Raw genomic sequence first — 24,020 nt, 5'->3', positions numbered from 1 at the left:
GCTACAAAGGATAGTGCGTACGGCCCAGTACATCACTGAGGCCGAGCTCCCTACCATCTTGGACCTCTATACCAGGCAGTGTCAGGGGAAGGCCCTAAAAAGTGTCAGACTCCAGCCACACAAGTCATAGACTGTTCTCTCTGCTACCGCAAGGCAAGTGGTACCGGAGTGCCACGTCTGGGATCAAAATGCTCCTGAAGAGCTTCTACCCCCAAGCTATAAGACTGCGGAACAGTTAATCAAGTGACTACCCTGACTATTAACATTGACCCTTGCACTGGCTCTATGCACACTCACTGGACTCTATCCATACACTCACACATACTACACTGACACTCCAACACACAGACACACATACACACACACTACATACTCTCACACACACAAAACACACACACAGATGCATATTGACGCCACACACACACATACTCTTTCACACTCTTTCCATACGCTGCTGCTACTCTGTTTATTATCTATCCTGATTGCCTAGTCACTTTTAACCCAACATGTACATATTACCTCAATTACCTCAACTACTCCTGCACATTAACTCTGTGTTGGTACTCCTTGTATATAGCCCCGTTATAGATATTTTATTGTGTTACTATTTCGTTCTTTATTTAGCACATTTGTCTTACTTTTTAACTCTGTATTGTTGGGAAAGGGCTCGAAAGTAAGCATTTCATGTTAGTTAGTTGTTGTACTGGGAGCATCTGACAAAGACAGTTTGATTTGACTTGGAGGTACGCAGACCTGCGAGCCAATGCAGCCCCTCATGATGAGTTCAGATTTTTTCATGGCCCTTCACCCCCAGCAACGTTGCCCTTCCCTGAGCTACATTATCCAAATTGATAAGGTTGTAGTTGTCAAAAATATTTGTCGTCATCTTTTGGTTGGTTGAGGTCAAATGTCAGTGGTGAAACGTCCTAACTCTGCAACAACGTTTTCTTAGAGTTTACATACTGATTAGGAGGGTTGTTCAAGTGAATCTTCCCTGTCGAAACTGTTCTGACAACTCCGATAGCATGTGAAGGTGACATACACAGCTCATTCGGAAAGTATTCAGACCCCTTCCTTTTTCCACATTTTGTTTAGTTAAAACTTTTTTTTTTATATCGTCAATCTACACACAATGCCCCATAATGACAAATTTAGCAAATGTATTAAAAATAAAAACAAATACCTTATTTACATAAGGCAGCGTAGCCTAGTGGTTAGAGCGTTGGACTAGTAACCGGAAGGTTGCGAGTTCAAACCCCCGAGCTGACAAGGTACAAATCTGTCGTTCTGCCCCTGAACAGGCAGTTAACAGGCAGTTAACCCACTGTTCCCAGGCCGTCATTGAAAATAAGAATGTGTTCTTAACTGACTTGCCTGGTTAAATAAAGGTAAAATAAAATAAATAAATAAAAGTATTCAGACCCTTTGCTATGAGACAAGAAATTGAGCTCAGGCGCATCCTGTTCCATTGATCGTCCTTGAGGTGTTTCTACAAACTTGATTGGAGTCAATTGATTGGACAGGTTTTGGAAAGGCACACACCTGTTTATACAAGGTCCCACAGTTGACAGTGCATGTCAGAGCATACACCAAGCCATCAGGTCAAAGGAATTGTCCATAGAGCTCCGAGACAGGATTGTGTTGAGGCACAGATCTGGGAAAGGGTACCAAATCATTTCTACAGCATTGAAGGTCCTCAAGAAAACATCATTCTTAAATGGAAGAAGTTTGGAACCACCAAGACTTTTCATAAAGCTGGTTGCATGGCCAAACTGAGCAATCGGGGGAGAAGGGCCTTGGTCAGGGAGGTGACCAAGAACCTGATGGTTACTGGGGCGGCAGGTAGCCAAGTGGTCAGAGCATTTGGCCAGTAACTGAAAGGTTGCTAGATCGAATCCCCGAGTTGACAAGGTAAAAATATGTCATTCTGACCCTGAACAAGGCAGTTCCTAGGCTGTCATTGTAAATAATAATTTGTTCTTAACTGTCTTGCCTAGTTAAATAAAGGTTCAATCTGTAGAGGTGGGAGAACTTTCCAGAAGATCAACCACCTCTGCAGCACTACACCAATCAGGCCTTTATGGTAGAGTGGCCAGACGGAAGCCACTCCTCAGTAAAAGGCCTGCCTGGAGTTTGCCAAAGGGCACCTAAAGCACTCAGACCATAAGAAACAAGATTATCTTGTTCTGATGAAACCAAGATTGAACTCTTTGGCTTAATGCCAAGCGTCACGTCTGGAGGAAACCAGGTGCCATTCTTACGGGGAAACATGGTGGTGGCAGCATCATACTGTGGGGATGTTTTATTAGAGGCAGGGACTGGGAGACTAGTCAGAATTGAGGAAAAGATGAATGGAGCAAAGTATAGAGATCCTTGATGAAAAAATAGCTGTGCAGTGACGCTCCCCATCCAACCTGACCAGAGTTTGTGGAGAAGAATGGGAGAAACTCAGGTGTACCAAGCTTGTAGCGTCATACCCAAGAAGACTCCAGGCTGCAATCGCTGAATACTTACGTAAATGTGAAATTTAAATACATTTGCAAAAAAAACTATAAAATTCTGAAAACCTGTTAAAATCATTATGGGGTATTGTATGTAGATGGATTGAGGGGGTAAAAAACTATGTATCTATTTTAGAATAAGGCTGTAAAGTAGCAACATGTGGAAAACCTAAAGGGTTCTGAATACTTTCCAAATGCACTGTACAGTACATGGGAGGATGGCTGTGTCTGAGCCATCGCTCCATTGGCTCAGGTGTCAGCCTGGAGTTTATGGGACATTAAGTGATACCCTAACAAGGTGAGTAAATACATAGTTGGAAATTGGTCTGCTGTGTGAGGACTATACCACAGGGCTGTCCTGGGCAAGATGTACCCATTGCACCCAGACTGGCTTGTTTAGACATGGCTCTCTGCAAGGCTGTGAACACAACAGGGGATGCTGGAGCAAAGCATCTAGCTGTTTGACAAAATAGTCAATTATTGTGAGCTTCAGAGCTTAGATTATCTGCCACTGACTGCTGTCCAGGGAGGGAAACACTGACTGCTGTCCAGGAAGGGAAACACTGACTGCTGTCCAGGGAGGGAAACACTGACTGCTGTCCAGGGAGGGAAACACTGACTGCTGTCCAGGAAGGGAAACACTGACTGCTGTCCAGGAAGGGAAACACTGACTGCTGTCCAGGGAGGGAAACACTGACTGCTGTCCAGGGAGGGAAACACTGACTGCTGTCCAGGAAGGGAAACACACTGGCAGCCAGCCTCAAGCACCGAATGCTTCCCAGGAAAAAAACAAGGCAATAGGTGAGTTCTCTGTTATGTGTCCTCATTACATGTGACAACAAGGAAAGTCATAACACAAGGGCAGTGGAAATCAGATGAATTGTCCCATGTGTAATGTCAGGCAACATTGCGTGAAGTGCTCATCTTCCTAGAAAAGTTGTGGTAGTCCAGTTGACAGCCAAGTTCACGAACAGTGTCACAGAGCATATGGTTTCAAAGTCATGCAGTGTACTCCTATTGTAATAAAAAAATATATGGGTTTAAGCAAAAATCTGAAATCTAGTTAATGATCTGAAAATGAAGGCATAATATTAACTGAAATGTACATAAATACACCTGTTCATTATGCAATCTTCCAGTTGCAAAACTGGCTAACACTTCAGTTGAAGGGTTTCTCTTGGTTTGTTAAGTGGTCTCTTCTAACATGGCACATGACAGGGAAACGTGTGTACTTTGTTTGTTGTGGTCCTCAGTATAATATGGTCTGTTTCCAGTTTGAAAACATTTGGTACACCCATACCATGTGCCACTCACACACTGTGTTTACTGCTGTCTCATCGCAGCATTGACCTGTGTCTCAAAAATATTGTTACTGGGTCTTTCTATAAACTAGGGTACCAGTAAGGATTTCCTAGACAGGACAACTTGTTACAGTTAAGTCATTGATAATAATCTTGGTCATGTCATTACATCAAGATGTAAGGGGGGAACATAGCTATATTCAATCAAATTCATGAGAGGATTTAACCTTTTACTGCAGTGATTTAAATCAGGGTCACACAGTGTTTCTTGGTTGTCTTCTACTTTGAAACAGAAGTACACACCTCACACACATGGTTCTGGGCTTAAAAATAGAAGACACCTGTACCATGTCAGATATAGAGTTAAAATGTATTCAATTTTGAGTTTGCATCTCAGTATTACACTTTATATACATCACAGAAGACTGAAATATAACAAAACCGTACTAAATAGAAACACCTGATTTTCTTAAATAATGTTTATTAATTCTGAAAAAATATTACCATTCTACCTATGAGGCCACTAGATGGCAATTTGGTAATTTGACTGCAGGAAAGGGGTCTAAAACCTACAGTGACTTATTTAATAAAGTATTCCAGATTTTCTTGTGTTACAGCCTGAATTTAAAATGGATTACATTTAGATTTTGTGTCACTGGCCTACACTCAATACCCCATAATGATAAAGTGGAATTATGTTTCTGGAAATTTTTACAAATGAATTCAAAAATAAAAATCTGAAATGTCTTCAGTAAATAAGTACTGTATTGAACCCTTTTGTTATGGCCTAAATAAAGGTTCAGGAGTAAAAATGTGCTTAACAAGTCACATAATAAGTTTCATGGACTCACTCTGTGTGCAATAATAGTGTTTAACATGATTTTTTAATGACTACCGCATTTCTGTACTCCACACATGCAATTTTCTGTAAGTTTGAAATTCAAACACAGATTGCAACCACAAGGACCAGGGAGGTTTTCCAACGCCTCACAAAGAAGGGCACCTATCGGTAGATTGGAAAATAAAATAAAATGCAGACATTGAATATCCCTTTGAGCATGGTGATGTTATTAATGAACTTGCACTTTGGATGGTGTATCAATACACTCAGTGACTACAAAGATACAAGCATCCTTCCTAACTCAGCTGCCGGAGAGGAAGGAAACCGCTCAGGGATTTCACCATGAGGCCAATGGTGACTTTGAAACAGTTACAGGGTTTAATGGCTGTGATAGGAGAAAATTGGGGATGGATCAACAACATTGTAGTTACTCCAAAATACTAACCTGACAGAGTGAAAAGAAGGAAGCCTGTACAGAATAAAAAAATATTCCAAAACATGCATCCTGTTTGCAATAAGGCACTAAAACTGCAAAACAATGTGGCAAGGAAATGAATACAAAGCGTAATGTTGGAGCAAATCCAACACAACACTTTACTGAATACCATGGTGGTGGCTACATCTTGGTGGTGGTTATCGGTATGCTTTTTATCGGAAAGGACTAGGGAGTTTTTCAAGACAAAAAATTAAGCGTAATGGAGCTAAGGACAGGCACAATCCTAGAGGAAAACCTGGCTCAGTCTGCTTTCCAACAGACAAATTCACCTTTCAGCAGAACAATAACCTAAAACACAAGGCCAAATATACACTGGAGTTGCTTACCAAGATGACATTGAATGTTCCTGAGTGGCAGAGTTACAGTTTTGACTTAAATCTGCTTGAAAATCTATGGCAAGACATGAAAAAGGCTGTCTAGCAATGATTAGCTACCAACTTGACAGAGCTTAAATAATGTTTTAAAGAATATTGTGCAAATATTGTACAATCCAGGTGTGCAGGGCTCTTAGAGACTTACCCAGAAAGACTCACAGCTGTAATCGCTGCCAAATCTAATTCTAACATGCATTGATGCAGGCGTGTGAATAGTTATGTAAATGAGATATTTCTGTATTCAATTTTCAATAAATGTGCTAAAGTTTCTAGAAACATATTTTCACTTTGTCATTATGGGGTGTGTATGGAGAAAAATATATATTTAACCCTTTCTCGTGGTTGGTATCTTGATGGATTTGTATAAAATTGTTTGAGATAAAACATGACTTTTTCTGTTATTGCATTTATGGCAGTGTACATTGTTGTTATATCATATATTAAGCATTAATCAGGTAATTTAGACTGAACTTGAACCTTGTAAGAATCCTGGATCTTGCTGTCTGACAGTTTTTTGTACAAAGATCTCCGAAATGCAGTGTAACTACGTAACATTGTGCGTCTCCTTTTGTTATGGGGTGAAAATTGTTTTCATAGGCACAAATCCCCATAAATTCATGCCATTGCAAAATCTAATGCTTCTAACCAAAACAGTCACCGTACCTTGATACTTAAAACATCAATTGATACTGTAATTAACGTGGTTCTTTTAATAATTATGCATCATTCTTGATGGATGCTCATTGGGTTTTAAGCTGTTTAATTATGCTGTGATATTTTCACACTATCATCTGATCCAGGAATTCATTTTCTGAATGATAATCAAGTGGCGAACAGCTGTTGTGATAGTGGATGCGATATCACAATCAATCAATGTATTTATAAAGTCCTTCTTAGATCAGCTGATATCTCAAAGTGCTGTAAAGAAACCCAGCCTAAAACCTCAAACAGCAAGAAATGCAGGTGTAGAAGCACGGTGGCTAGGAAACCTGGGAAGAAATCTAGAGAGGAATTAGGCTATGAGGGGTGGCCAGTCCTCTTCTGGCTGTGCTGGTGGAGATTATAAAAGAACATGGCCAATATGTTCAAATGTTCATAAATGACCAGCATGGTCAAATAATAATAATCACAGTAGTTTTCGAGGGTGCAACAGGTCAGAACCTCAGGAGTAAATGTCAGTTGACTTTTCATAGCCGATCATTGAGAGTATCTCTACCGCTCCTGCTGTCTCTAGGGAGTTGAAAACAGCAGGTCTGGGACATGTAGCACGTCCGGTGAACAGGTCAGGGTTCCATAGCCACAGGCAGAACAGTTGAAACTGGAGCAGCAGCACAGCCAGGTGGACTGGGGACAGCAAGGAGTCATCATGCCAGGTAGTCCTGAGGCATGGTCCTAGGGATCAGGTCCTCCGAGAGAGGGAAATAGAGAATTAGAGAGAGCATACTTAAATTCACACAGGACACCGGATAAGACCGGAGAAATACTCCAGATCTAACAGACTGACCCTAGCGCCCCGACACATTAACTACTGCAGCATAAATACTGGAGGCTGAGACAGGAGGGGTCAGGAGACACTGTGGCCATCGTTGTTAAATGGAAGAAGTTTGGAACCAGCAAGCTCTTACTAGAGCTGTCCACCCGGCCAAACTGAACAATCGAGGGAGATGGGCCTTGATCAGAGAGGTGACCAAGAACTTTCTTATTTATTTTACCTTTATTTTACTAGGCAAGTCAGTTAAGAACAAATTCTTATTTTCAATGACAGCCTCAGAACAGTGGGTTTAACTGCCTGTTCAGGGGCAGAACGACAGATTTGTACCTTGTCAGCTCGGGGATTTGAACTTGCAACCTTCCGGTTACTAGTCCAACGCTCTAACCACTATGCTACCCTGCCGTTGACAGAGCTCCAGAGTTCCTCTGTGGAGATGGGAGAACCTTCCAGAAGGACAACCATTTCTGCAGCACACCACCAAATCAAATTTTATCTGTTACATGAGCCGAATACAACAATACAACAGTAGACCTTACCGTGAAATGCTTACTTACAAGTCCTTAACCAACAATGCTGTTCAAGAAAGAGAGTTAAGAAAATATTTACTAAATTAACTAGTGAAAAAAAAATCTACAAATCTAAAAGTAACACAAGACAATGACATAACAATAACAAGCCTATATACAGAGGGTACCAGTAACCAGTCAATGTGTGGGGGTTCATGGTTAGTCAAGGTCATTTGTAAAGTGACTATGCATAGATAAAAACGGCGAGTTGCAGTTGTGTAAAACAAAGGGGAGGGGGGTCAATGTAAATAGTCATCCGGGTGGCCATTTGATTAATTGTTCAGCAGTCTTATGGCTTGGTGGGTAGAAGCTGTTAAGGAGCCTTTTGGTCCTAGACTTGGTGCTCCGGTACCACTTGCCATGAGTTAGCAGAGAGAACAGTATAGGTGACTGGAGTCTTACGGTCAGATGCCGAGCAGTTGCCATACCACGCAATGATGCAACCGGTCAGGATGCTCTCGATGGTGCAGCTGTAGAACTTTTTGAGGATCTGGGGACCCATGCCAAATCTTTTCAGTCTCCTGAGGGTGAAAAGGTGTTGTCGTGCCCTCTTCACAACTGCCTTGGTGTGTTTGAACCAGGATAGTTCTTTGGTGAAGTGGATACCAGGGAACTTGAATGTTTTGACCTGCTCCACTTCAGCCCCGTCGATGTTAATGGGGCCCGGTTCAGCCTTCCTTTTCCTAGTCCAGTTGTGCTGGGCCACGCAGTTGTGGGTGAACAGGAAGTACAGGAGGGGACTAAGCATGCACTCCTGAAGGACCCCAGTGTTGAGGATCAGCGTGGCAGATGTGTTATTGCCTACCCTTACCACCTGGGGGCGGCCGGTCAGGAAGTCCAGGATCCAGTTGCAGAGGGAGGTGTTTAGTCCCAGGGTCCTTAGCATAGTAATGAGCTTTGTGGGCACTATGGTGTTGAACGCTGAGCTGTAGTCAATGAACAGGATTCTCACATAGGCCTTTATTGTAGAGTGGCCAGACGGAAGCCAATCCTAAGTACAATACATATGACAGCCCACTTGGAGTTTAGCAAGAGGCACCTAAAGTACTCTCAGGCCATGAGAAACACAATTCTCTGGTCTGATGAAAACAAGATTGAACTCATTGGCCTAAATGCCAACCATCACGTCTGGAGGAATCCTGGCGCCATCCCTACGGTGTAGCATGGTGGTGGCAACCTCATGCTGTGGGGATGTTTTTCAGCGACAGGGAAAGATGAACGGAGCAAAGTACAGAGAGATCCTTGATGAAATCCTGCTCCAGGGTGCTCAGGACCTCAGAATGGAGCGCAGGTTCCCCTTCCAATAGGACAACACCTGTTTTTGCTTTGTCATTAGGTGTATTGTTTTTAGATTTATGAGGGGGGAAAAAATAATTAATCCATTTTAGAATAAGGCCGTAATGTAACAAAATGTGGAAAAAGTCAAGGGGTCTGTATACTTTCTGAATGCACTGTAAATGTCATAATGTGTAGTTCAAAAGTCAAAACTTATGTCGAATGTGAATCCGGTTCTTATCAACTTACACAAATCCACAAGGATTTTTAAAAGCACGTCAGCCATATCAGTTATGTTTTTTAAAAAGGCAGTAAATGAGTTTGAATGAACTGATTCGCTGCCATATGAGGCTCCGCTGATAGCCAGGTGTAGCATTGGAAGGTATCACTCCATGGTGCTGAAGGAAAGCTCTGTTGTTGGGACAGCTTTATGTCGGCCCTAACAGTTTGTGGGCACCGTTTGTCACTGTTATAGTGCAATTAATGTAGGTCTATGGTTTAGTGTTGGGACTTGGCTTTGCTGGCATGCATCTAAAAAAATTGGTTGAGTTTACCCCACCGTGATTTACATGCTTAAGTCACCGCTGCTAATATCCTTACCAAATTGATGTTGATCATCTGTTGTTGTCTTCTTGATTTACAGCAGGGTCTCCTTAGATTAATAGAGAACGCATCAGGGTAATGAGTTTACATTTTCTTATGTTTTTGTGCCTCGGATTGGACACAGAATCTACTGTGCCCAACACTATTCCTATGAATTATTCTGGATATATGACAACAATGACAACAAATGACATAGCCTTGTGGGCTTATTCACACCATGATCTGGTAATGATATAACATGACTAATACATTTTGTTTTCCATGTTACACCTGTCATTTAAAAAAATACAAGGGGTTTAAAGTAGCCTACTTGAATGTGGAGCTCAGAAATTCAAGTAGGCTCCTTGAAAAGACCTTGTAATTATTGCAGCCAATTTTTAAGTTCTCCTGCTCCCTTATAGTTATCCTTTCATTTTCTTCCATTACAAAATGAACCTGGTTTTTGGTTGCTTTCTCATAATAAAAACAGTGATGGTGAGATTCATGCTACCACTATTCATGGCTTTATTATGTGTGCCTACATCAGCCATATAGGCTACAGAAATATCATCATGCACGTATCCAATTTATTTACATTTTAGACATTCAACAGATACTCTTATCCAGGGCAACTTCATACATTTTCTCCCCATCTGTACTGGTCCCCCTTGGGAATCAAACCCAGAACATTGGCATTGCTAGCACCATGCTCTACCAACTGAGCCACATGGGACATGTTTTAGAATGCAATAATAATTTGAATATCAGTGCATTGGAAAGACCTAAGAAATGCATTATTCTGAAAGTGATAATGGCCTACTTTTATTTTGTGTACTTTTTTTTTTTTTTTGGGGGGGTTCTATATTAGGCCCTATATCTACAATTATATAAATTATACAATTGTATAACATTAAGTGCTTGAATAAGTCCTTTAAAGTCCTGAATTTGACTTTTCAATGTCTGTATGAACCCTGCTTAAAGGATGTATAGTCCTATGTTGTTGTGTAGGTGTTCTGAGACAATTTGCACATATTCCTCTAAGTAGGCCTACACATGTGGAACTGCATAACAGTTTTTGTTGTTGTTTCAAAACCATTTGAAATGTTGATCCCAATTTCACACAATGGCCCCGTTATTTATAGAAAGACCCTACGCCATTATATGGAGAGAGATGGAGTTTGGCACCAGAGCTGTACCATCAGTAAAATGCATGAACACTTCAGGGGTCCTTGGAAGACGATGTGGTGTGACTTATCCCTGTTGGCACTCCAACAGGCACTCAGGGGTCACAGTAACCAATGATAAGGCAAGGTGAGAAGAGGCGGGACAGAGACATGACTTTGATCAGCCTTAACTGTGCTCAATAGCGTAGTCTGATATACCGCGACACCAGATAACATGTGAGAATCTATATCAGTGGTATACACTTTGCAGTGGTGAATGTTTATCAATATACATTTATTCAGATATTTAATTGACCAATAGCAGCATATGAAAGGGCCCAAGCCTTCATTTGGTCCATCCAACCATATAATAACCATTCCCATTGTTTAAAAAAGACTGGTGATCTATCTTGGTTTTTCTTCAGTATTTGATTGTATAGAGATCTAGCTAGACATGAACAAACCAATTACGATACTGAGTCAGTGAGGCCTTAAAACTACATTATGAGATATGTTTAATGACTATCATGGATGGCAAACTCTGAAAGGTCACTTGCTGCCTAAGCTAGAGTACATTTCTCCGACATGGTTGTACTGGTCGCAGAACCCTTTTGACAGAGTTGAACGCAAACTGCTCTTGACAGTAGATGTTAGCTCAAAGTAGCAAAGGCATGAGTGTTCAGAATACCAATGTGAAAGTATCAGATTATCTTATTGAAAGGTAAGGTCATTAGCAATACATCTCATTGAATAACCCAAAATATGTAACACGACATTAGGATAAAACATGACTTGTATTTTAGGCTTTAATCAAGCTATATAGATATAGAAGGACTTTTTTTTTTAAGTAATCCCAGTTAGAAGAGTTTCTCTATAATAGTACATTTGCAGTTTCATGTTATTAAATGAGAGAATCAGGGAATCAATGATTTCATGCACTGAAATACATTGGACATCTTTGCCTCAAGGTCATGAAGTATGGAAATGAGTGAGCCAATAATGTCTGCTTCAAGACTGATTGCTTTTATTATATGCATATATTCATTTAACTGAATAGAGAGCATACCCACTGGGCACAGACGTCAGTACAACATCTAGTTATGATTTACATTTGGAGGAGTTGTCAACTTTACTTGAAATCAACAAAACATTTCACCCTGTCATTGGATTTAGACTAAAAGTAAAAAAGTATATATATATATATATATTACATTTTCTTACGTTGACGACTTTTAGCAAATCCAGTTTTCGACGTCATCTCACTGAATTTTTTGTTATTGAAATGAAGTGGAAACAACGTTGATTCAAGCAGTCTGTGCAACAATAGACATCTACCATTACAGCATTCAAATCAAACATTAATTTCCCATGGGCCACACTGAATAAAAGGGCAAAAATAAAACAGATTGTAATTTAATAATAGCATATCTGGCTAGAGATAATTGTCAGATGTGTATACTCAATAGTGTTTGGAAAGTTGACTGATGAATTTCAGAACCTGAAAAATAAGGTTATAGAGGTTTCATGTACAGATGTAAGATCTTAATTTGACCAGTTTCTCACATGAAAATAATCCTGCAGCAACAGGAAATGTAAATTATTTGTCGGAGTTGATACATTTTTTGTTAGGGCAAATCAAGCCTGAAAGTGGAAACTACAAACTTTAGGAGCATTTTTAAACCTTGAATACACTTCAAGTTTGCATTTCCTGCAACAACAGGATGATCAATTTAGATCCTACCTGTTCCATGAATAACTAACACAGCCTTTCAATCTATAGATATGTGTTTGTTCGAAAAGAGTGTCATGGGAAGTTTATGGCACTTCTTTGATATACATTTGATATGCCTGCATCACAGATTTCCTCCTGCTTTTAATACATGTTTTTTTTTTCGGTGGGATGAAGATAAAGTACATTTGCTTTCATCACAGATGGCTACAGCCTCACAGCCTTTCCTTCTCAATGATGCATTAGCATCTGGCTCCTCCAACACAGACATGATTTAAGCTCCCTTTTATAGCCTCATCCTTCAATAGGATCCATACTACTCCCCTCCCCCCATTTTAGTCCATCATCCAAAATGATTGTCAGGTTCAAAACTGACATGCGTTTGCCAATCTTTAAAATTGGTCTGCATGTGGCTGTCAGGGCTGGCGTGTGGCACGGATGGGAGCTGGAGTGTGCGCTTTAATGTGGGAACAGCCGATGGGGTGGTCTCTCATGCGTCTCCTCAACAGACGTGAGCAGAGGAGGGACAGATTGATGTGGAACACAGAGATGGGCAGGCAGTGTGTGTTGCGTCCGGGTACTCACAGCTCGTTGGAGAACTCATCCAGCAAAAATCCTGTACATGCTTGCTAAGTGAAGAATACAGCATATCAAAGGATGAAGTGTCTCCCAAAGGTATAGCAATCCACTTTGATTGGGATAACTGAACGTGCTTTACACCAGTGATACATCTTCATCTGTTTAAGGAAAGGGGGAATCATAACCCTGGAACTGAAATAAGTACATTGAAGGGATGTATCACGGTTAGACTGAAAAGCCATTCATTTGAAATTAAGAGGTGTCCATCTGACAAGAATGCAACGCAATGCAACAGATCCAATTGAATACCAGTCAGCTTGGGGGTACCGTATAACATTGTTTTCTCTCAGTTTCTTGGTTGGACATATTAAATAGCGTGCCATGGCATTGTTGCAACCCTTTATTTCTTTACTATTCTATCTAGTTCCCCCACCATACATAGTTAAGGTCTCTCTCTCTCATTGTTAACGTTATATGATTGTGTTGTAAATTATAAATTAAATACATGGAGGGTAATATGGTACAGGCTATATTGTGACAGAGACAATATGTACATCAGAGCAAAATGTTTTTAAGCAATAAGGCATGAGAACACGGGGGTTATTGTGACTAAGGGCTGTTTTTAGGCCTGACGCGAAGTGAAGGGTCAGTGAAACAGCCCTTAACAGGGTGTTAATCACATTCATTCCCATGTTTCGAGGGCCTATTCATTTTATAAAATGTTTGCCAACATCTATAAAAAGAAAATATGAATGACATGTTTTAATTAAACGTTAGTTTTATTTAATCCTTCCACCATACGATATACACCCTGCTCTGTGTCAACTGTCTTTGTGCTTGTCTCCACCCTTCACCAAATGTCTCCCATCTTCCCCCATTATCACCAGTGTATTAATACCTGTGTTTTCTGTTTGTCTGTTGCCAGTTCGCCTTGTCCTGTCAAGTCCTACCAGCAAGTTCCTTTGTTTCCTTCGTTTTTCCTAGTGTTCCCAGTTCTGACCTTTCTGCCTGTCCTGACCCTGACCCTGATCCTGCCTGCCATCCGGTACCTGCCTGACTCTGATTTGGATTACGACTCTTTGCCTGCCTTAACTCACCTTTTGCCTGCCTTAACTCACCTTTTGCCTGCCTTAACTCACCTTTTGCCTGCCCCTTGTATTTTAATAAACTCTGAGACTCGTACAATCCGCCTCCAGTGTCTGCATCTGGGTCTTAGCCTGAGCCGTGATAAGTTGTTATTTCTGAGATTTGGAAATTGCTAGCCAAAAGGGCTGGTCGTCCATTCGATAGGAATGGTTGCTATCCAAATGACCTGGTCCTCCGTTTTAATCAAAAAAGGTTGTTATCTAGGCAAGCTACTTCTCCTAAATATAACACACTCACTCCTTTGCTAGCTAGCCAACTAAATTTAATAACAAATCACATCAAGCAGCTGAAATTACAGCCATTTCGCTGGATCTATCCATTATAATGATCCTGATAAATGAATTCACCTGACTCAGAAAAGCTGTCAGTCTCATCACATTCATTCTCTATGACACGGTGGAGATTGCAAAAACCAAAATGCTGGGCTAGTAGCAAGGGGAAATAATGTCTAGACTCTTTTTCTCAGGGGAGATGAAGTTTATAAATTGCGTGGCTGGGCTGTGGGACAGTGGATGCGCATTGGTAATTCAAATGGAACTGTTAACAGGCATTACCCGGGGAATGTAGTGAATAACTCCCTGCTATCAATCAATCAGAATCCAAACAACCCCTTTTATAATGGTTAATACCTTGCCATGGCACCCTTAAACCACTTTTATTCAACATAAATGTTTTCTCTGTCTTATTTTCTCCACAATATGCATAATTGCATGAGTGCTTGTGGCAAGCATTGCTAACTGAGACTGATAACTGGTGGGAATGATGACTGATGGCAGATATTAATAACTCCATATCTCTAACTCTCTCAGCTCCATTTCACCATGGTAACCCTCAATTAGAGCATATTCATATGCTCTTCACAATATTTAGTATGTCATGTAATATTACACTCTTGTCCATCCCTGTGACTCTGCTGTAATGTATTTGAAACACAGGATCTGGCTATCTACCATGGTGAAGTTAAGGAAATACTGTAGTTTTCTCACTGTCTTGGGTGTAAAAGCACCCGCCTCACAATAGAACCTATGATATATATAGAACAGACATTATGAAGGAGACCATCCTTTTTTATCTTGTGTTTATCATAAGATATTATTTTTCCCACCCCATGTTGGTCTACAGTTAGCTAGTAGATATAATGCCCCAAAACAGATGTTAATAGACAGGAAAATCTATACACATGGTACATAACCCATTGTTCCCCACCTTGGTGTCAGCCACAAACACAAACCCTCATAAATCATCATAATTGTCCTGTATTTGCACTTAATTTTCATTACATTACCATTAGTCTCCATTCGAACGAGGCATTCATCACTGTCATGTCATATCAAGCTGTGCTAGGATGAGAATGCAAATATTTCAGGGAGGGAATGGCAACTTACAACCAACCGCATAACATCTTTATCAGACTCAGTGAATATAAGTCAGAGCCTTAGCAGATGCCATTTCCCTTCCTCATTACTTACACTGTAGAATGGAATGCAATAGTTACAGGTGCAGATATCAACTAAACCAAAAGTTTTACATTAAGCTAAAAGGCCATGGTATTATGGCACTCTCAACATAAATATGGCACCCTCAAAAGAAAGATGACACCCACCGAAGAAAGTTGGCATCCTCAAAAGAAAGATGACACTCTTAAAAGAAAGATGGCACTTTCAAAATAAAGATGACGCCCTCAAAAGAAACACCCTCAAAAGAAAGATGGCACCCTCAAAAGAAACACCCTCAAAATAAAGATAACACCCTCAAAATAAAGATGGCACCCTCAAAAGAAACACCCTCAAAATAAAGATGACACCCTCAAAAGAAACACCCTCAAAAGAAAGATGGCACCCTCAAAACGAAGATGGCATTCTCAAAAGAAAGATGGCACCTTCAAAAGAAAGATGGCACTCTCAAAAGAAAGATGGCACTCTCAAAAGAAAGATGGCACTCTTAAAATAACGATGACACTCAAAAGAAAGATGGCACTCAAACGGAAGATGGCACTCTCAAACAAAAGATGGCACTCTCAAAAGAAAGATGGCACTCAAACGGAAGATGGCACTCTCAAACAAAAGATGGCACTCTCAAAATAAAGATGGCACTTTAAAAGAATGATGGCACCCTCAAAAGGAAGATGGCACTCTCAAATGAAAGATGGCACGCTCAAATGAAAGATGGCACGCTCAAATGAAAGATGGCACCCTCAAAAGGAAGATGGCACTCTCAAATGAAAGATGGCACCCTCAAATGAAAGATGGCACGCTCAAATGAAAGATGGCACCCTCAAATGAAAGATGGCACGCTCAAAAGGAAGATGGCACTTTAACAACAAAGATGGCACCCTCAAAAGAAAGATGTCACTCTCCAAAGAAAGATGTTCCTCTCAAAGAGTAGAAACGAGTAGCGAGTGCTGAATCTCGCATGGACAGACACACGTAACATACCTGGTATCGTAGCGACTGTCAACAGACTGTGGAGTGGATACGACAACTAACGAGGAACTTTGTTCCGATACTCAAATTAGTCGATAATTTGTACCAATCACGATTTCATAAGTGTTTACTTCTCATTTCAGAAGGGAAGGTAGGACATTTGGCCCATAGACTTAGACTGCAAAGAGACCCCCAGTTTTTCTCTCCCTGACCACTGGTCTAAGAGGACACACTCACTCTCTGGCTGACTCACCACATGGTTAACGTCTTGACTCCAGAGTGATGTTCAAGCAGCAATTTTGATGTTGTGGCCTACTTTTTAGCTACACAACTCAGATCTGAAATAATTATCTTCAAAAACAAACCCACAGACTCTACATACTGTATGTTGGTCCTCATTTATCTTTGACAAATTGCAATCTCTCTCTCTCTCTCACTCTCACTCTCTCTCTCTCTCACTCTCTCTCTCTCTCTCTCTCGCTCTCTCTCTTCCTCTTTATTTTATTTCTCTCTGTCACTTCCTGTTGTGCTCTGTCTGTCTGTCTGTCTGTCTGTCTGTCTGTCTGTCTGTCTGTCTGTCTCCCCCCCTTCCATCTCTCTCTCTCTCTCTCTCTCTCTCTCCATTCCTAAGAAAATGTGATGTAAGACAATATAGACTTCACTCAGTAAAGGTCTTCTGTGTTGGTTTATGGTAATGTTTATAGGACACATGTCACAAACTGTTTGCACCGTGTGTGCTCAACTATCTGAATTACCCCGGACATGTATGAGCACAGCTAGCTGCCTGTACCAGTGACCTACCCACGGGTCTCGATGCTTGTCATGCCACCACCGCCACATGCCTGAGGATGCCACCACACCTCCCCAAGGATCAGTCACATATGCAGTGGATGGCCTCGGGTGACAAGCTGTCGTAGACCCAACACTTACACATGCTGAACACACTCCGCTTGGAGAGAAAAAAACAAAAACAGAATGGGATTGTGTGGAATGAGAGGAAGGCAAACAGGAAGAGAGGATACATTTGACAAATTAAATATGATTGGTGCATTATGCTATTTGAGGATCTGTGAGGGGACAAACACTAGCGGGGCAAATGTCTTGAAGGCAATTAAAAGAGAGAGGCATGAGATAGAGAAAGATATTTTGGTCTTTGATTGACAAGACCCTATACAGCAGTTGAAGCCAACTGGCTCACATGGAATGATTATTGTTGAGGGTAGAATAAGACTAAGATATGCCTCATTTTTTACATCAAAGAAGAAAGAGGAAAGTTCACCCGAGCACAGGCCAGTTCCACCTGGCCTCAAGGAGCCTGTGGATTATTGGGACATTGGGATGCAGCAGTAACACCTGGTTTTACCATCACAGTCATTAAAATTCGCTCCTACAGGTCGAGAGAGTCTCATGGCACCTGCCAGACACAGGGTCATGTCATCCCTGTCATAAACTTGCAGTCAGAAATGTACAGGGAGGAATATACACCTTCAAAAGAGTAAGGTTCATGGCATATTTCTCTTTCTACATTCTTAGAAAAAAAAGGTTATTTGGCTGTCCCCATAGGAGAACCCTTTGAAGAACCCTTTTTGGTTGCATGTAGAACCCTTTTGGTTCCGGGTTTCAAGTTTCAAGTTTATAATGTTACGTGCACAAGTACTTGCTGGAACAACCCTTTTCGGTTTCGTGTAGAACCCTTTCTACAGAGGGTTCTACATAGAACCCAAAAGGTATCTACCTAGAACCAAAACGGGTTCTACATGGAACCAAAAACGGTTATCCTATGGGGACAGTCGAAGAACCCTTTTGGAATGCTTTTTTTCTACGAGTGTACACTTTCTGTCTGTTTTTAGATCTCACTCTATCTGTGTATATCTCTGTGTTATCTTCTAAAAATATCTTATCTGTAAAAAAAAGAAAAACGTTCTACTCAGGCGATAAATTAAGTTGTTGTCAACTTTACTTGGAAGATATTTGGTTCTTAGATAAGACGTTCATTTTGGTCCAAACTCCCATGTAAAATGAATAGGCAGCTATAACTGGCTTGTCTAATATTAAACAAAAGTATATTGATCCACCATTCATTGGACCATCCATTTGTGAGGGATCAAGTCTAAAAGCAGACTCCAGGCAGAATATAGTGCACCCCTTGACCTTTTCCACATTTTGTTACGTTCCAGCCTTATTTTGAAATTGATTAAATAAAAACATTTCCACATCAATCTACACACAATACTCCATAATGACAAAGCACATGTTTTGCAAATGTATTAAAACAAAAAAAACAGATACCTTATTTACATAGGTTTTCAGACCCTTTGCTATGAGACTTGAAATTGAGCTCATTTGCATCCTGTTTCCATTGATCATCAAGTCCACCTGTGGTAAATTCAATTGATTTGACATGATTTGAGAATGCACACACCTGTCTATATAAGGTCCCACAGTTGACAGTACAAGTCAGAGCAAAAACCAAACCATGAGGTGAAAGGAATTGTCCGTAGAACTCCGAGACAGGATTGTGTTGAGGCACAGATCTGGGGAAGGGTACCAAAAAGTGTCTGCAGCATTGTAGGTCCCCAAGAACTCCATTCTTAAAAGGAAGAAGTCTGGAACCACAAAGACTCTTCCTAGAACTGGCCGCCTGGAACAAACTGAGCAATCGGGAGAGAAGGGCCTTGGTCAGGGAGGTGACCAAGAACCAGATGGTCACTCTGACAGAGCTCCAGAGTTCCTCCATGGAGATGGGAAAAGCTTCCAGAAGGACAACCATCTCTGCACCACTCCACCAATCAGACCTTTATGGTAGAGTGGCCAGACGGAAGCCACTCCTCAGTAAAAGGCACATGACAGCCCGCTTTGAGTTTGCCAAAAGGCATGTAAAGGACTCTCAGACCATGAAACAAGATTCTTTGGTCTCATGAAACCAAGATTGAACTCTTTAGCCTGAATGCCAAGCATCATGTCTGGAGGAAACCTCGCACCATCCCTACGGCGAAGCATGGTGGTGGCATTTTCAGTGGCAGGGACTGGGAGACTAGTCAGGATCGAGGGAAAGATTAATGGAGCAAAGTATAGATAGGTTCTTGATGAAAACCTGCTCCAGAGCGCTCAGGACCTCAGACTGGGGCAAAGGTTCACCTTCCAATAGAATAACGACCCTAAGCACACACCAAGACAACGCAGGAATGGCTTCAGGACAAGTGTCTAAATCCTTGAGTGGCCGAGCCAGAGCTGGACTTGAACCCGATTGAACATCTCTGGAGAGACCTGAAAATATTTGTGTAGCGACGCTCCCCATCCAACCTGACAGAGCTTGAGAGGATCTGCAGAGAAGAGTGGGAGAAACTCCCCAAATACAGGTGTACAAAGCTTGTTGCGTCATACCCAAGATTCAAGGCTGTAATCGCTGACAAAGGTGCTTCAACAAAGTACTGAGTAAAGTGTCTGAATACTTACGTAAATGTGATATTTCTTTAGTTCTGTACTTTTTATAATAAAAAAAAATGTTTTTCTTTGTCATTATGGGGTATTGTGTGTTGATTGATGAGGGGGAAAAAACTATTTAATAATTTTAGAATAAAGCTGTAACGTAACAAAATGTGGAAAAAGTCAAGTACTTTCCGAATGCACTTTTTGCCACAGTTATTCATTCTGCAAGACCCAAAATTGAAGTCACCTCAATTGAAGAAAGATGGGCCATTATAAGTGAATCTCTCCCCACAGGCTAAATTCTTTATTTATTTTCATTCTCCAAAGTGTTGAGCAGGACCTGTCGTAAAACCTCTAATCTTAAAAATGCCCTCTCTTATCAGTCCCTTGTGAGCTTTTTTCAATAGATCTATCTTTTTCAGAATAATTCAATGACAGGCACATTAGATAGACCCTGGGCTATTTTGGTTTTGTTTGACATTTTATTAAAGGTGATAAGTTGTCCTATAATTTTTAAGTGAAAAATGTATGTCTGCCTCTAAATCAAAAGTACACATTGCAACAACACAAAAATGAATTAAGTTTGCCATACAATTAAATGCTCAGGTGTATTTTGCTTTCTTATATTATTCCTGGTGGATGGGAAAATGTCAGTAAATCCAGGAAAAGAAGCTAGCACCAAGAGACAGAAAGAAAATAGTGGACCTCCATATTTGTCCGTCTGTTAGATGGTACCAGATAACCTGCTGATGCTTCTGGGAGACATATAGAAATAATGGAACAACCATGTAGGTCTCCAGAGGAGGTCCAGGGGGAAAAAGCAACAAAAGATCCCACTGATTAGCTATGAGGAGTAGTTTAAATTGAAATTGATCAACTACAGCAGCTAAGCAGCTATATATCTGAAATCAGGATGAAACACTAGCAGGAAATACAGCATGTCCAGGGTTTCCTGAAGTCTTTGCAATTCCTAACGAACTTCAATAGTTTATCGTTGCTCAAGGGACAGGGGGAGAAGGAAAATCTCTAAGTATAATTGATTTCATTGACAAATATGAAAAAAAAGAGAATGGGAATGCTGGTCATCAATGAATGTTTGAATATCTTGAAGAACGATCTAGCCTTAATGGCCAAGCACTATCTCCACCCGGCACAACCAGAAAACGATTGGTCACCCTTCAGAGTCTTGTTCTCCTCTAAGTTTCTTCCTTGGTTCCTGCCTTTCTCGGGAGTTTTTCCTAGCCACCGTGCTTCTACGTCTGCATTGCTTGCTGTTTGGGGTTTTAGGCTGGGTTTCTGTATAGCACTTTGTGACATCTGCTGATGTAAAAAGGGCTCTATATAGATATATGGGATAGGTAATACAATAAGGTATAATGCAATACTGCGTTTTCCTATGAAACATATGTAATTCACGATTTACCATGTCAACAAATTATACATCACACCTATTATAACTGTGAGGAATTGTGCTATAAATACTTTATAGGAAAGGAAAAAAGTATTGCATAAAAATAGTCCATTAGCACTGCATCTGCTTGCACCTCTATGACCCCTGATGAGGCCTATCAGAACAAGGTAAATGGGTCGTTCCATGAAATAATATAATATATGCCATTTAGCAGATGCTTTTATCCAAAGCGACTTACAGTCATGTGTGCATACATTCTACGTATGGGTGGTCCCAGGGATCGAACCCACTACCCTGACGTTACAAGCGCCATGCTCTACCAACTGAGCTACAGAAGGACCGAGCTACAGAAGGACCGATGAAATTAATGCCTTTTGCATCCCATTGATATTTTAAGTAGAAATTGTGCACCGGTATTGCATTTTAAAAGCCTGTTATATTAAATGAATTGCCCTTTAATATAGACCACATGAGAATTCAATAAATCCTTTTAATATGAATAACGGCTTGCTGAAGTGCCAAAATGTAGCATTTTGACGTATCCCTCCATCAACCCTGTATCACTTCTAGGACCATTTCAACCCACTTAATACAAAAATGGCTCCAAGTTTCACCATCATTATAAAGCCTTAGTTATTTTTTGTTTTGAAAAAGTCATTTCTGAAGATTATTATTTGTTTTATGTGATTAGGGATTCATTTACATCTGTCCCTCATTTTAAGGTCAACCCTGTTACGTGAACTGAACTCTCGTTTTAATATGTTGAAACTATACCTTTTAAAATATTTTCGAAAGAAACATTGAAGATCAAATTGTCAAATCATAGTATAAAAGCAGGTGAGCTGGTTCTACTCTTATTGGCAATTTCCTGGTGTTTCTGGTGGAAAACTGAGTGGGTCAAGCATGACACATCAACCATGTTACCCATAGATGGACAAGCTAGAAGTGTTTTAGCAATTTAATTTTGTTTTGTGAAACTTGCATTTAATTGCCACTCCCTCTTGCATACAACACGCTTCCATTCCCCCTGTCACGAGTGGTTTCACAGCTGATTTAAGGTGAAATCGTCGGTCAACCATATTAATTTATTTGGCACTTAATAAGCACTTACTATATTATTTTTCTTTATTTTACTTCTTGAGATAGGAAAATGTGTTTTTTTATGAAGTTGAACATGTGGTCTTTATGACAGAATGTTAAAATTATGTGAAATCAAACGTTGTTTTTTTTTTTTTACCAAGTACCACTTCTAAAAAGGAACTGAATTGGTGGAGCGACCCAAATAGCTAATTCATATTTCATATTCAAAGTCTTGCCCTCGAGATGACTAAGCCCAATGCATGATGAGAGAAGTCAGAGGTCAGGGGCAGAAGCCAGAGTATTGTTATGGTCGTAAAATGAAAAATCAAACTAAATATGGCATATCATTTCTTTACCACAGAGGCTTCCGATTGAATGAATCATGAAATAGAAGCTATTAGGAAGAGAGTTTAGTTTATGTCATGTTTGACACTGCTTGTGTTTACGTCAACTTGAGAACACAGCGTAATTTGTTCAAGTGTTTCTTTTGTCTAAGTGACTGGTACAATTATTCATTGATTGGGCTATTGAGTGGTGCAGTGGTCTAAGGCACTGCATTTCAGTGCTAGAGGTGTCACTACAGACCCTGGGTCGATTCCAGGCTATACCACAACTGGCCGTGATTGGGAGTCCAATAGGATGGTGCACACCTGGCCCAGCGTCATTAGGGTTATTATTGACAGCCTCAAGTGGAATATTTCAAGAGAGCTGTGAAATTTAAACTACTCTTTCACCTGTGATGCACCAACTTGGTTGCCTTGTCAACATCCAATACTAAATGACTCTGCATAGAAGGCATAGCAAATGGATTCCAACCTCTCAAGCTCTTTAAGTCCATTTAAGGACAATTCGCATTTTCCATTTCAACCGTAACATAGAGCAATCATCTTTATTTATGCCCTAGTTGTGTTCTGCCTGCAAAGAGCAGCAGCAGATTTCACAGCTTTTGGAGGGGGCATTATCAGCTCCCTTGTGAAATATGACCTTGTTTATTTTAGTATCTGTATAAAATCAATTTCAGATCCCTCTGTCATTTTGTCCTGGGCAAACTGTCAAGGAAGATATGTTGTATTATTCCCAGAGCCGACACAGTGATTCAGGGACAATAAAAAGACAATGATGTCCCATTTTTGGCACAACATTTTTATTGAGATCCCTTGTCCTTAAGATATTGCCAATAATACCAGGAAGACATTTACTGTTGTTCCATTAATCCATTCATAAGTGTATAACCCTTATATATAGAAAAGGGACTGGTGTCATTTGAAAGTCTGTTTCTAGGGGATGCTTCAGGAGCTCCTAAAACATCCATTCTTATCCCCACATGAGCCATGGGCAATAGCACTGTGACAATAGTAAACTAAAGTATGAATGATTTCTTTGCTGTTGTTGCTTTAAAAAATAATACTTAGCCTCTTGGTTCCATGGGCAAAAGCCATGGGACATGTTATTTACAAAAGCCCAAAACTGAGATTTATTCTGGATTGAGAAAGGCAGTGACTCACAAGGGTGTGTATTTATCCAGCCTGTTCTCTCACCAGGGGTGTAACGGTAGATTGATTAATTGTTGGTCTTTATGCATCCTATCTGTACGTTTGGTGACGCTGCCCACTAAAGCATTAGTGAGTGGAA

The 24,020-nt window shown here is 40.5% G+C and overlaps 2 long non-coding RNA genes across 2 annotated transcripts in view; one reads left to right on the top strand and one right to left on the bottom strand.

Annotated features, from left to right (window-relative positions):
• Positions 1-1,202: 1,202 nt before the first annotated feature.
• Positions 1,203-24,020, top strand: part of LOC127911390 (uncharacterized) — a 196,022-nt gene continuing 173,204 nt past the window's right edge. The window contains exon 1 of the long non-coding RNA XR_008078173.1: positions 1,203-1,281. This is a non-coding gene — a long non-coding RNA (uncharacterized LOC127911390). The remainder of the gene's footprint in view (positions 1,282-24,020) is intronic.
• LOC127911392 (uncharacterized) lies at positions 4,668-9,499 on the bottom strand. Its single transcript, XR_008078175.1, has 2 exons — positions 9,447-9,499; positions 4,668-6,905 (listed from the first exon to the last, which is right to left on the bottom strand). It is a non-coding gene; the product is annotated as an uncharacterized LOC127911392 (long non-coding RNA).

Source organism: Oncorhynchus keta, chromosome 24, assembly GCF_023373465.1.
Source record: "Oncorhynchus keta strain PuntledgeMale-10-30-2019 chromosome 24, Oket_V2, whole genome shotgun sequence".
Classification (NCBI taxonomy): Eukaryota; Metazoa; Chordata; class Actinopteri; order Salmoniformes; family Salmonidae; genus Oncorhynchus; species Oncorhynchus keta.
Note: the sequence above shows the minus strand (reverse complement) of the source record. Positions and strands in the feature narration are given on the sequence as shown.